The sequence below is a fragment of the Tamandua tetradactyla genome, chromosome 7, assembly GCF_023851605.1.
Source record: "Tamandua tetradactyla isolate mTamTet1 chromosome 7, mTamTet1.pri, whole genome shotgun sequence".
Lineage (NCBI taxonomy): Eukaryota > Metazoa > Chordata > Mammalia > Pilosa > Myrmecophagidae > Tamandua > Tamandua tetradactyla.
The window spans coordinates 100,301,400-100,315,967 of NC_135333.1; the positions used below are offsets into that span (position 1 = coordinate 100,301,400).

Here is a 14,568-nt window from a genome sequence, read left to right on the forward strand (position 1 = left end):
CAACTACCTAGTCACTGAATTGTAAACTGTGGTGCACTGTTAATGTTTAACTGACTCTACGGGGGAAATGAAAAAGTCTTGATTTGTAACATTTGCTATTTACATGGTGTAATATCTCTACATTGTCTGATTTCAAACTACCAACCTGATATCGCTGACCATGGAGTTGGGAAGAAGAGCCCAGTGATACTCTATGATATAGCATTTGTATCAAGTAAAGTAGATGTATAATAGCCCCAAAGCATTGATAATAGTCAAAGGTCTAGGAAGTGATGTCTTTGAACATTTATTATATTTGTTTTTAAGGTAATTTCTTTGTGTTTATAGAATTTGTTTTTTTTTTTAATTTTTAAAAATGTATTATAATTACCCATTATGAGCCAGTTTCTTAAAAGTTATTATATATCATTTAACTTGTATTTAAAATGTAAACAAGATCAATGACATGGTGATTTAATGCTATATGAACCCCAGAAAAACATGTTCTTAAATTTAATCCATCCTGTGGAATCTTCACCTTTGGATGAGAATTCCAACCTATCCATATCCCTCTAGACACCCAGATTCACCAGTTTTACCAATTTTTCACCAATTCTTCCCGCATCATGTTTTCTGTCTCTTTATATCTGTTTATCTATCTACCATCATCACCTGTCTAATCTGTCTATCCATCTACTTATGAATCCATTTTCTGAACACTTGTGAGAAGATTGCATGCGTCATCCTTCTCGAACATTTAATACCACCCTGTGCATTTCCTAATAACGAGAATATTCACTTATATAACCCCCTTAAGTACTGTTATCAAGCTCAAGAAATTGAACATTAATAAAAACCTCACAGTCTATATTCCCAACTTCCTCATATGTCTAAAGAAAGTCCTTTAGAGCCCTTTCTCTTCCCTTGAAAGATCCTATCCAGGACCATATATTGCTTTTAATTTTCATTGTCTCTTTACTTGATCATTCTTTTTTCAATTGTGAGAACATATTTACAACATGAACTTTCCCAGCTCCGTCACTCTCATGATGACTATTCATATGAGTGGGATTACTCATATTTATAATGTTGTGTTACCCTCACTACCTTCCATTACTAAAACTTTTCCATCGCCCCAAACAGAAACCCTATGCCCATCATGTATTAACTCACTGTTTTTCCTGCCCCCTGCCTCTGGAAAGCTGTACTCTGATTTCTGTCGCTGTGAGCTTGTACATTCTCTAATATTTCTTTGTCGCCAGGGGCTTAAATTTAATATTGTAAATCTGTAATACTCTCATTTGCTCAGTCATCAACTTACTTCCAATGGTATACACAAACTATGCTCTTCTACCCTCTGTTTCTCTACCTTTGAAATGTTCTTGCCACAAATTGCATGTGTATACATTATGAGTCCCAAACAACTGATTGATCCTCACAGTTTATGTTTTTACCTTTTAGATACTGTAGGAAGAAAAGTAAGGAGTTACAAACCAGAAATTTAGTAGTATTTGCATTTATATTTACCCATGCCATTACTGCACATGGATCCCTATTTCTTAATGAGGTTTCTGTCTATTGTCTGCTATAGTTTCCTTTCAACTTACAGAATTCTCTTTGGCATCTGTTGTAGGGCCAGCCGAGTGGTGACAAATCCTCTAAGGTTTTGTTTATCTGGAACTCTCTTAATCTCACCCTCATTTTTGAAAGAGTTTTGCCGGTTATAGAATTCTCGGCTGGCACTTTCTTTGCTGTCAGGACTTTAAGGATGTCATCCCATTGCCTTATTGCTTCCCTGGTTTCTGATGAAAAATTGTCTTTGAAAGTTATTAGAATTTTATTTTAAGCAATGGTTATGTTTAACAACTTGCTTGCAAAACTCATGAAAATTAAAATCGGCTCTTGTAACCTGGTGTGGTTGACTAGCATAGTACTGGTTGTAAGGTTTTGAGGACAAGGACCATTAAATTTCCTGACTTAGCTTAGATTTTGACCCATGGTCCATGCTTAATGAATGCTTGTCTAAGAGCTCAAGTGAATGTTAACCAACTAAAAGAAAGCTAGTTGCTCTTCTTTGCATTCACACTTCTATTCCCCAACCAGTTTTCTTTTACCTCCTTTGCCTAAACCAGTTTTCCTTTGTTCCTCTAATTCAGAATATTTTCCAAACATAATTATTACTGGCTCATAGCAATGTTCTTTCTAACCAAGTATTTTTCATCTGGCAGTTGCATTAAGAAAGCAGTCTAGATCATGTATGTGTTGACCCCATAAATTTTGATTTTTATTCCCTGCTTTGAACTAATCCCTTTAAATTGAAATTCTGAATTTCAATAAATATCACTTTGTTCAGAAAGATTCACATATTCCACACACTCCATAGACCTGAAATATTAGTTGCACCTTAGAGATTCTTTTATGACTGCCTCTTTAATTTGATAGGACAAATGTCCATGATAAAATCTTTCTCAGGAAATTACAGTTGCAAGTTTAAAGATAAAAATCCTTATGAAGATACGAAGTTGTTTGCCTTATGCAATAATCCACAAAATACTCATTTTACAAAAGGACTTACTGGTACACCAATATCCTGCTATTGGACCTCGGTTTTAGTAGAAAATAAAATGTGCTACAAAGTATTCATATCAAAAATAATTTTTGTACACTAATTTGCTTATATGAGAGTATGAAATTACAATTATGGTTATATTTTACAACTTAGCCCTGTAATCAAATGAGGATGAGAGGTGTGAAAACAAAACCTTTATCCAAACTTTTTTTTTTCCTCTTTGGCATGGGCAGACTCTGGGAATCGAACCTGGGTCTCCAGCTCGGTAGGTGAGAATTCTTGCCACTGAGCCACCGTTGCACCGCCCCAAACTTATTTTTGAAATGGTTTATATATGGAAAATGGTTCAGTTCTATAGATTGGCTTTAATATTTGTGTAAAAAATCAGGTGAATGAATCCATGTTGTTTATAGCCAGGATAGTGGCTGCCTTGGAGGGTAGAGGTGTGTGGAAAAGAACATGAAGGGTTCTGGGCACCAGTAAGTTACTCTTTCTTGATCTAAGTGCTGGCAACATAGATGTGCCAGGTGTGTGAAACTCAGCAGCCTGTACATTTAGGACATGTACACTAATGTGAAGTATATCATACTTCAGTAAAAATTTTAACATGTTAGCATATATATGCATCTCCACAGATATGTATGCAATTCATCCTTGTGCACTAAAATCAGGATGTGTTTATTTTTAAAAGATGTCTATACGGAATTTTTTTTTAATTTTTAATTTTTTTTAAATGCAAAAAAATACCAAATACAATCATTCTTTACTTTTGATTATTCCATTCTACATATATAGTCAAGAATCACAATATCATCACATAGTTGCATATTCATCATCATGATAATTTCTTGGAACATTTTCATTTATTCAGAAAAAGAAATAAAAAGAAAACAGAAAAAAATTCATACATACCATATCCCTTACCGCTCCCTTTCATTGATCACTAGTATTTCAAACTAAATTTATTTTAACATTTGTTCCCCCTATTATTTATTTTTATTCCATATGTTCTACTCATCTGTTGACAAGGTAGATAAAAGGAGCATCAGACACAAGGTTTTCACAATCACACAGTCACATTGTGAAAGCTATATCATTATACGATCATCTTCAAGAAACATGGCTACTGGAACACAGCTCTACATTTTCAGGCAGTTCCCTCCAGCCTCTCTGTTACATCTTGACTAACAAGGTGATATCTACTTAATGAGTAAGAGCAACCTCCAGGATAACCTCTTGACTCTGTTTGGAATCTCTCAGCCATTGACACTTTATTTTGTCTCATTTCACTCTTCCCCCTTTTGGTCAAGAAGGTTTTCTCAATCCTTTGATGCTGGGTCTCAGCTCATTCTAGGATTTCTTCCCACATTGCCAGGAAGGTCCACCCCCCTGGGAGTCATGTCCCACGTAGACAGGGGGAGGGTGGTGAGTCTGCTTGTTGTGTTGGCTGGAGATAGAGGCCACATCTGAGCAACAAAAGAGGTTCTCTTGATGGGTGACTCTTAGACCTAATTTTAAGTAGGCTTGACCTATCCTTTGTGGGGTTAAGTTTCATATGAACAAACCCCAAGACTGGGGGCTCAGCCTATATCTTTGGTTGTCCACACTGGTTGTGAGAATATCAAGAATTCAACTTGGGGAAGTTGAATTTTCCCCCGTTCTCACCATTCCCCAAAGGGGACTTTGCAAATACCTTTTTATTCACTGTTCAAATCACTCTGGGATTTATCAGTGTATCACTCTGGACAAACCCACAAAATCTCATGTCCTACTCAAGGTTCCATGTACTTATGGTGTTCAGTTAAGCTGTCTACATAAGTTATATTGGGAAATGCACTAGCCAAAATATAAATTTTGTACCAAATAAACATTTTTTGCTTTAGTCTCACACCTAAGTTGAAATTTTAAAATATTAATTACCATCTATTTTCAGCACCCTGCAGTAATGACATTCCTTTGTTCTTCCTCATGAAAAAACATTTTTAAAAATTTGTATATTTAGTCACTATCATTATACACTCTATGCATTCCTAGATTATACCATCTCATATACAGAATTTTTAAGTAACTTTTTAATGATAATGAAGATAGTACTTGTATAAAATCCAAGAAGGGAGCCTGTGCTTTTAAAGGGTTAATCAAATATTGTAGTGAGTGTATCATCTATTTTATACTTATCATGATTCATTCATGCATTCATACAATAAACTTCCTAAAAGGAGTTAATTATGGATTGAGTAATACTTTTCAAAGGGTGGTGAGTTCTAAAGGCCTAAAAGGGTGCAGACATTTGTTGAATAAAAAACTGAGATATGTCAAGGCAGGTCTAAATTGACTTGCCACTAGAAATAGAGCTAGATTAAGTTATTTGGCAAATATTTAGATCTGTTACTAGAGGAAAGAAGTATAGTGTAATGTTTAAAGTTCTTCACTAATGTATATCAGATTGGGATGCACAAAACTGTTTGGTGAATCTCATGGGAGAGCACCTCTTGATTTGGAGTTCTATACAACTTCCTTTAAGAACATTTAATCACTTAAAAAAAGAAACTGCCTCTCTTAAAATGACTAAAAGTAAACCTGATTAAATAGGGATCAGTGTAATTATTTTGGGGTTGTTACACCTTTATAGACTTAAAAATCATTTAATTATGTTTTTCTAATATACCTAAGAATCCTACATTGGTAGGATTCTTAGTAGTCCATTTTAGATGGTGTTTGAACTGCAATTAGGTAATTTTCAAGAATCCTGGAAATAATTTGGGGATACTGATATCTCATATTTATATTTTTAAGCTAATTGAAATATTAGGGAAAACATTATATAAATACTCATAAATATATTATGCAGCCTAAGTCATATCTACATTGATATTTGCAGCTCTGTTTTATTCATTGCTTAGTAAATTTTTAAAATATGATATAAACATGTGCTTCGCTCATGTGTATCTCAAATTCTGTCTTATTAATATATGTTATTGAAAAGAAAGGTATTTAAACTATTTGAGGCTATTTTCTAATCTATAGAATAATGTAACAATATCTTCTTTATAAAAGTTTAGATATGTGTATCTGTATGTATGTTTATTTATATGTATATTGCATGTTTGGAACATAACAATACATGTCCATCCATTTCCATATTCTCATTTGCTATTTTTGTTTTTCTCTATTTTTTTTAACTAGTAGCGTTTACCAGAAATACTTTCAATGTAAAATTAGCAATTTGTGGGTCTTGTGGGACATAAGAAAACAAAGAGATGGGGAGAAAGCATTCTGTTATGAACGTGATTTTGTGAGGTGGCATTAGCAGCCTGATGTAATGGAAGGGGCCAAAACTGGAACTCAGAAAACCTGGATGTGACTTCTGGCCCTCATGTTTATTTGTTATGTGACTTGACCAAATTATTTAACATTTCTTTAAGCATGATTCTTCATTGGTAAAAAGGGAATTGGAGTCTGGGATGATTAAATGAAATCATTTTGTTAAAGTATGAAGCATTATTTCAATATATATATATTATATTATTCAATATATTCAATATATTATTCAATATATATTACAGTACATATTTAGTATATTTTTACATATGATAGTGTATAATATGCACTATATTATATATATAATAATTTAATTTTTGCCATTAATTTAGTAATCATGTCAAGATGTTAAATTAACATATATATTTTCTTTAACCAAGTGTACAGTTCAAATCTGTTGTATATCCAAGAAAAGCCACGTCCCCCCTTAATCCACATTCAATATTGCTGGGTGGGAGCTTTTTGAAAAAAAAGTCACAAGTTTTTTAGAAAAACTTGTCTTAAATCTCAGAGAGCAAATATAATCTCCCATATTACACATCTCTGGAGCTCAGGGATGTAGAAACTTTGGGAGGCTGAATTGAATTCTTTTTCTAACTCTGCATGGCATTATTTTTTATTATATTGAACATAAATAATGCATTTTTTTCCAAATGGCAGTAGTCAGGCAGGCTAGTTATACATCTTAATAGGTATCAAAAATTTATCAACCTCAATATGTTTTGATTTGTTCCCAAATTTTAATTCATTTTATTGACCCTTTGCACATTACAGGGTTCATTCCATACCTTAAATGCATTATAAATTCAAAATATTGGAAAGTCTTTTGGTCTGCAAAGATATCAAATTTATCTAAAGTGGCCATCTCTGTTTCCTATCCATTTGAAAAGATCGGTTAATTGTGTTTCTCAACCATAGCCAGATTTCTGGAAAGTGGAAAGTGGCTTTATATTACAGCCTTGGGCCTTGTTTTATCTGAAAGTGCAATTTTCTCCTTTTCCCCAGAAATTTCCATTCAAGGCTTACTTGCTGACCCTTTTTCTAATTTCTTAGGGATTTTCTATCAACATAGCTGATTTTCTCAGGCCATATCATTCTTTTGCCTCCTAGCTCCTGATCTTGGTCTAATCTTGATTGACATGGTGTGTGTGTGTGTGTGTGTGTGTGTGTGTGTGTGTGTGTGTGTGTGTATGTGTGTGTTAGAGAGAAAGTAAGAGAGAGAGATCTTTCTCTCCATCTTTAGAAAATTGAGTCCAGAGCATTCACGAAGCAGATAAAAATTTGTCATCTTCATTTTAAAAATTTTGGATCTTGGATATTTGTATATAATAAAAGATACTGACCTTTTTTTCACTGCAGAAGGAGAAATGGACTAAGCTAACTTCCTATCCATTTGCTTATGCAGTTTTTAATCATGTCATTTCAGGAAGCTTACATTTCTAATGTTTACACTTGCAATTATTTTAGATTATATCAGCAGTCACTGTACTTCGTACTGCAAATTTTCCCATTTTTTTCTATTTTAAAATAATATCTCTTCATATGAAATTATTTCTATAGATGATGAAATTGATAAAAAGAACTCTTGGCAAGAGAGATGATAATTCTTAGCTATAAAATCTGTAATTCTAAAAGTGTTTGAGAGTTTGGAATCAATAAGTTTACATATATTTTAATTGGAGAGTTAAATTCTCAATGAGCTATTTAGAATAATTTGGCATAGGTTTTATCAGTCAACTGCAATTATCTTTTCTGTGGATCTAAAGGGACTGGGCTCCCACCTGAACTTGAAGGAAGATACATTTCCCTGAAATCTGCCTCTGCTGTCATCAGCACCTCTTCTATACTCACAGGCTGACATTGGCTGTTATTGGTTTGTTGACGGAATCACCGTGACCATGCCACCTCTGAATGTATACATTACTCTCTGCAGTAAAAGTGTCAGATGAGAAAACCTCAGTTACACTATGAACTTGAAGTTTTCACTCTGTTTTGCAAATGGTCAGGTGCTGTGACGTAGACATGAATTTGGTTTTAAGCATGCAGTACATGAGAGTGTATACAAAGAGGCTTTGAAAAGTCATAGCATTAGGGCTCTAAGTGGCCTTAATAATATCGTGTCCACTCCTCTTCTGGTGGAAAAATAGGGCTTAGTTTGTTTTTACATCAGAATCCTTCGGGAATGCACAGGTGGTTCAGTGTAGGACGCTCACCTTTCATGCAGGTGGCCTGGGTTTGATTCCCGGACCATGCATCCAATCCTCCCGCCCCCCACAAAAGAAATCCTTGGGGAAATAGACAATTATCCCTAGTACATATATGCATTTATTTTACATAGATCCCTCACTCCAGTTTAAATTCTGAGACGATTCAAAAGCACTGACACGCCCAGAATAAATGTACCTGAGGCTCAGATCAGTTAATATTGATGAATACATGTACCCACTATGGTGATTTTTAAAAAGGAGAACCCTCTTCCACATTATCAAAATAAAAAATTAATTATTGTTAAAAGTATTCCAGGAAATGTTATTTGAATGGGCCAAAACTCTCCTATGTTTTATGGTCATGTATCACTCTTATTTTTCTTTAATTTTCAGTGTAGCCATGTGATTTTCTAGACATGGCAGAAGAAAAATGAACCCTGTATATCTCACACACAATGTAAAATATTTGGCTAAAACCTGCAGAAAGTATGTCTTTTGCATAGAAGAAACCAGATACTGTAGCATTTCTGCCAAAGAGAGAGTTCAGTTTAAACCCACTGCAGGATGCAAATGTCATCTCCTCCATGTGAGTGTTTTACCCGAGTGAATACTGCAGGACTGAAGGCTTCTGCTTGTGATTTAGGTTACAATTTTGTTTGTGGAAATAAACCAATCGCCGAGCTCCAATTGTCTTAGGGATGAGGTGATCAATAGCCCATTACTGACTAGAACAGCGGCTACAGGAAGTGCATTGAAGATTTTAATGCATGAATTATGCATGCGGTGCTCATTCTCTAGTCTCCAAACAGAATGACAGGGTTTGTGAAGTCGCCTCAGATAGTTTCTTGCATTAAATGACTGCAGTGAAATGCTTAATATTTTCAGGCACAGAAGCAGCATTGACTTGGGCTGTCCGAATTTGGAAGATGTAATCCCCCAGCTCACAGCCCAGAATGCTTTATTTGAAAGTATTGCTATGTAGAGAGACAGCTTTGCTGTCATCTAACCTGCTCTCCCCAGAAGGTTGGCTGAAGGATGGGAGCGGCTGTGCCTGCCTCTGAGGTCACAGCTTGAAGTCCCTTTAACTTGCTTTCTGCTGCAGGAGAGAGGCATATTGTGGTATAACTGTCGCTGCATTTATTCAAATGGATCGTTTGCAATAACCATTATGCCCAGAACGACAGATAACTCAACATATGAGGTAAGTCCTGAGGATTTTTTTATAGCGTAGGGAATTGCGGAAACTAGAATGCGCTGTGTTAAGATAACGGTGATGCAGTTCGGGTAAGGTTAACTCAGACTAAAATATTGAAATGCAGTGTCAGGTTCTCAGTTGTTATGCTTATTGTGAGGGGACACTATGTTGTAATTTTAGGGTATTTTATTGTGCATGCAGAAGCCTCTCAAAAAAACGTGTGAGAGCTCAGGTGTGTGTGTGTCAATAGACAGAAGACAGCAAACTGGGGAGGGGCAGCACTGAGAGTGAGCTGAATCAGTACGAGAAATTACCTCCTTGTGGAGAAGTTTTAGCAGGGCTGTGACATTCCTTTGATACAGATTCTATTTCCTTCATGTCAATATTTTCAAATTATGGCAAAAAATGTTGTTAGAAGCTGAAAATGTTCATTCTGTCTAGCAGAAAAGACAGGAAAGCACCCAGATACTCAAACTCGGAGATTGTGTTGCATGCAAATTGAGCAGATAGAATTAAAACAATTCAGGCTGGCGTGTCCTTGAGGGGAGACCTTATTGCAGAACAAAACCCAGTTTGACTTCTACCTGTAGTGTTTTGTTTGCTTTTCTGTCAAGAATGTTTTATTCCAGAAGGAATAGATAGATTAGATAAACTGTCATAAAGCATATTGAGGAATTGACAAAAAATAGAATATTATTTCCCACTTTCTTGGGTACCTTAAAAATTAAATTGATAGAATTAAAGAACCCAGTGTAAAAGAGCCAGATTAAATTTACAAAGATGTTGTGCAAAATTGAAAAAAATACAGCATCATGTTAATATATTTGCCAGAAGTCTCGTGAATTAAAGCTGCTTGCTTAAATGTCATGGCAAATAATTAATATATGTGCAAATCATATACAGTATGATGTGAACTCATGAATATCCCTTTAGGGTAAACAAGTAGCAGTAACAAACATTCATTAAGAAGCTTGAATTACAATGCATTCTTTAAGGATGTTCTTGAAAAATAAATATATACCATTAGTGAATATATATATTTTATATACTATAGTATATAATTATATAATATTTATAACGTAGTATACATACCTGTCTACCTCCTCAAGTATGTTCAGTGAAGCCAACTTTTAAAAAATGTATGTTTGCTAAATCATCTGTCAGAAACCAATATTAGATAAGGCCAAGTATGCTATTTTAAAAAATGTGTCAATTTATTTTAAAAAGAAAGAATGAAGGGGGGAGGGGTGAAGGAAAGAAGGAAGGAAGGGAGGGAGAGAGTAAAGATAAGGGAATGGGAAAACGAGTTCTCGAGGATTTCACAGTGCATTTCAATTTGGTTACCTGTTACTACATTACTTGGATTTCCTGTCAACTTTCTTGGGGTGTCGTGAACCAGAATGCCCAGCATTCTAGAGTGTTTATGTCTTCAAAGCTGATCCAGTTTAGGTACACGAGGAAACTCACATGTGGAGGAGAAGGAAAAAACTCTAAATCTGAGAAGTCTCCTGATGCTGAGTCATGATGCTCTGTTCTGCTAATCCCTCCTGGCAGAGGTGGTGGATTAGCAACTCGTAAAATGGAATCTGAAGGAAAATGAGAAGGAATGGAGGGGAGTAGGAACTTTAAGATATTTACTGCCTAATGACAGATGCTAAATTCTGAGTAAGGAGTATAATGGCAGTGCAACTTGTTGGATCTGGCTGAGGTGACGCGAGAATAAAAGCCCCCCTCTGATGAGTGACAAGTTCATAGCAGTAAAATTACTGGATTGGCAAGAGGAGATTTTATAAACAAAGGGATCCATGTAGCACTGCTCTCATCCTTATCTAAACCTATCTCAATCTAAGTCATTAATCAGCCTCCTTTAAAATATCTGATTGATAGATAAAGACCAATTTCGGGGTCATCAAAGGGAAATCGGGAACAAAAATGTGCTAAATTCTCAATTCTGAATTGCAGTAGTCATAGCAATTTTTATAAACTAGCAATTGGGAGAAATTAATGAGAATATTTGAGTATCAAACACAATATATGAGGTAAAGCACAAAAATGCTTTAGGTAATGATTATTATGGCATGGTATGATAATATCAGAGTTGGAAAAGGAAACTGAAGACATTTAAAAAGATGATAAATTAATAGGAAAGAGGGGAAATGGGATGAGAAATATAGTACTAAACCATCAAAGTATAAAGTGTTTGAAAGAAAAATAAGTAATTCATACTTGATATATTTTAATTAATGCCTCTTAAAATCAGTGAGGGCGGGCCACGGTGGCTCAGCAGGCAGAGTTCTTGCCTGCCATGCTGGAAACCCAGGTTCATTTCCCAGTGCCTGCCCGTGTAAAAAAAAAAAAAGAAAGAAAGAAAATCAATGAAGGAGAATTCCCACTAATATCAGGCCTTGTAATTTACTTTACAAATAAATCTTAAAGGTGACAACCATTTGAGGGGGGTATTTTAAAACGTCAAGCTGTCAATTTTTTTATAAGTACTGATATTGAAAAGGGATTTTTACACATATAAATACTGTAAGAAATCTAAGTGAGATATTTCAGATTATGGAAAATGGATGGGTCACTTATGGAAGAATTGGAGAGTAAATGTCTCTGAAGAGAGATAATGTACCCATTTTCCAATCTTAAAACACATATAAATTTATTAATCATAGCTTATAGTTGCATGAGAAGGAAATTCGCCTGAGGGTTCTTTAGTTACTGTTATGGGTAGAACCATGCTCCCCCTGAGACATGTGCAAGTCTTAACCCCTGGACCTGCGGATGTGAGTCCATTTACGAATAGGATCTTTGAAGATAATGATTAGTTAAGGTAAGTCCAAACTGACTTGGAGTGGGTCTTAATCTGAAATGCCTGGAATCCCTGTAAATGGAGGGAATTTGGACACAATAGCTAGAGACAGGGAGAGAGGTGCCGCGTGACAGGGACAGAGAGTGACTTGTGGTTTGTTGGAGAGCCACCACAACACTGCGAGCTCCAGAGAAAGCATGAGCTGGCTGACACCTTGATTTTGAACTTCCAGCTTCCCAAACGGAGAAAACTGATTCCTGCAGCCAGTCTGAGGTGCTTTGTTGCAGCAGCCCTGGCAAACTAAGATAGCACACAGCTTTGTAAGATTCACAGAAAGCTTTGTAAAATTCATAGAAAGATGACTTTCTATGTTCAATAAAAAGTTCAATAAAGAAGCTTTTTTTTTTTTTTTTAGGATCTTCTGGTCTGGTCTTGCTAGGTACTCTGATTCTGTAGATGTAAAAAAATATGAAGGGCTGTGCTCTCAAGAGAACCAAGAATTCAAACACAGGGGAGAAAAGGACATAGAGGTAGCCAATATATTTGATCAAAAGCTTCGGTGTCATAGGAGAAGCAATGACACATAGTTAAAATTTTAAAATGGAACCTAGGAGCAGAATATACATGGAGGTGAAAATTAACACTATACGTTCTAATGTCAGGACTGAAAATGAGGGCTTGGACAGGGTTAACTAATTAAAAATTTAAGCATCACAATACCACTCAATAACAGGCAGTGGCCTCACACAGGCATTGTGTGATCCTTCTGGAGACATTTTAAAGCTAAAGAAATTTTTGATCCCTGAATCAGATGAACTCCCAGCATTTCTTTTCATGGTTGTTAATCCTATAACTGAAACATAGAAAACGTCTTAATTTTAACACCAATTAATCATCAACAGAAATTTAATACTCTGTGTTTAAAACTCATCAGTCAAGACTCGATTTTTTTATCATTAACTTTTTATTAAACTGCTGGATTACTTCGAATTTAAGGGTAAATTGAGTGAATTTCCTATAAATATAAGTTTAACTGTGTCCTAAGTATGTTAGTATTGTTGAAGAAGAGAGGGTGTAGCCTCCAGATATATGAATGGAGAATGAGTTTTCAGTTTCATGACAGTCTTTGTCTAAAAGTTTTAAATATTTTCCTTATATTGCTCTAGCTTATATGTCCTATCTGCTATATGAAAACAAGCATCTATTCTATCAAGAAACCAAATCAATACTGACGGAAAATACTATATATTACTTCACTATCAAAATTCTGAAACTGTAATTACCAAGTAATAGTGTTGTTTATATAATGCCATTGACATCCAGTAGGTAACTATTACAAAGATTTTAATTTAGAAATATTTCTGCTACATCAAGCCTAAAAAAAAATTGAATTGAGTTGTCTCCGGAACGTGTTGACCATGAAAAAGTTGTTGCTGATTAGTGAAGGCAAAACTGAAGCAATGAATCAGATCCAATTAACCACAAGACTAACAAGAATTTTACACAGAAGTAGGACTCCGAAAAATACATACCAAGAACCATTAGTTATATCTCAGTGGTGCACTCCATAACTTCAAAATGCTATCACTGGAAGAAGCTAAGAGCAGAAAACAGCTTTAAGCAATAGAAGAATTCAAACATTTAATGCATGTTTAAACTTGGTGACTTTTAAGTTCCCTTTCCAGCCCAACAGCCTATGACTTACACCTTACTGTTGCAATCGCAATAGCCCTTGAGAGATAAACTGATGATAAGAAGACTCGAGTGGAAATTGAAGGTGATTTAGGTTGGGAATAGGCTAGAAAAGATTCTAGTCCTGGGAGCAGATGGAAGGACAGCAAGGTAGGTGGCTGTGAGGGAATCTGGAGGAGGAGCTGTGCCAGAAAGATCGTAGGAATTGAAACAGATGGAAGATGATACATTGGTTGGCAGGAAGAGAAGCTGGGTGACAAGCAGGAGAGTCGATTGAAGAACTGGGTGAGTAGGCAGCCAATAGGTAATTAGATGGACCAGTAGAGAAAGAAATGGGTCTGAGGGCACCCCAGTTCTAGAACCAACAGGTAAGAATAGTAGAACCTAACCATCATTTTTCCTTTTACTCAAGCCTGGAAAAATGGCTTTTATTATAATTATAATGCCGTTTGAAATGATTATGAACAATGATCATCTAGGAAAAGGAAATTTTAATATAAATTTCAGAGGTGCTTACTACTGAGCAAATTTATTCTGCAAAATTATCATAAGTGTATAATTTACTTGTTTTTTTGGTATGCTATATGGCGAGGGTCACATTTCATTCTTTTTCCATGTGACTATCCCATTATTGCAGCACCGTTTGTTGAATATGTGTTTTTTTTTTTCTTTCTTTCTTTGTTTTTTGGGCACACGTGGCAGGCCAGAATTCTACCACTGAAATACTCTTTCACCCCCTATAGAATTTACTTTTATTTCTTAGTTTCATGTTTCCTATAATGTGAATTTTGGTCCT

General features: G+C 35.3%; 1 protein-coding gene across 8 annotated transcripts in view; it reads left to right on the plus strand.

Moving 5' to 3' along the window:
• CNTN1 (contactin 1) overlaps positions 1–14,568 on the plus strand; it is a 420,382-nt gene that overhangs the window by 157,286 nt on the left and 248,528 nt on the right. Inside the window, exon 1 of one of the 8 annotated variants that reach the window (XM_077170573.1) lies at positions 9,256–9,277. The exons of the other annotated variants lie outside the window; for them this stretch is intronic. The gene's annotated coding sequence lies outside the window, so the exon portion shown is untranslated. Of the gene's footprint in view, positions 1–9,255; positions 9,278–14,568 lie in introns of those variants that run through there. 8 annotated transcript variants of the gene reach the window in all.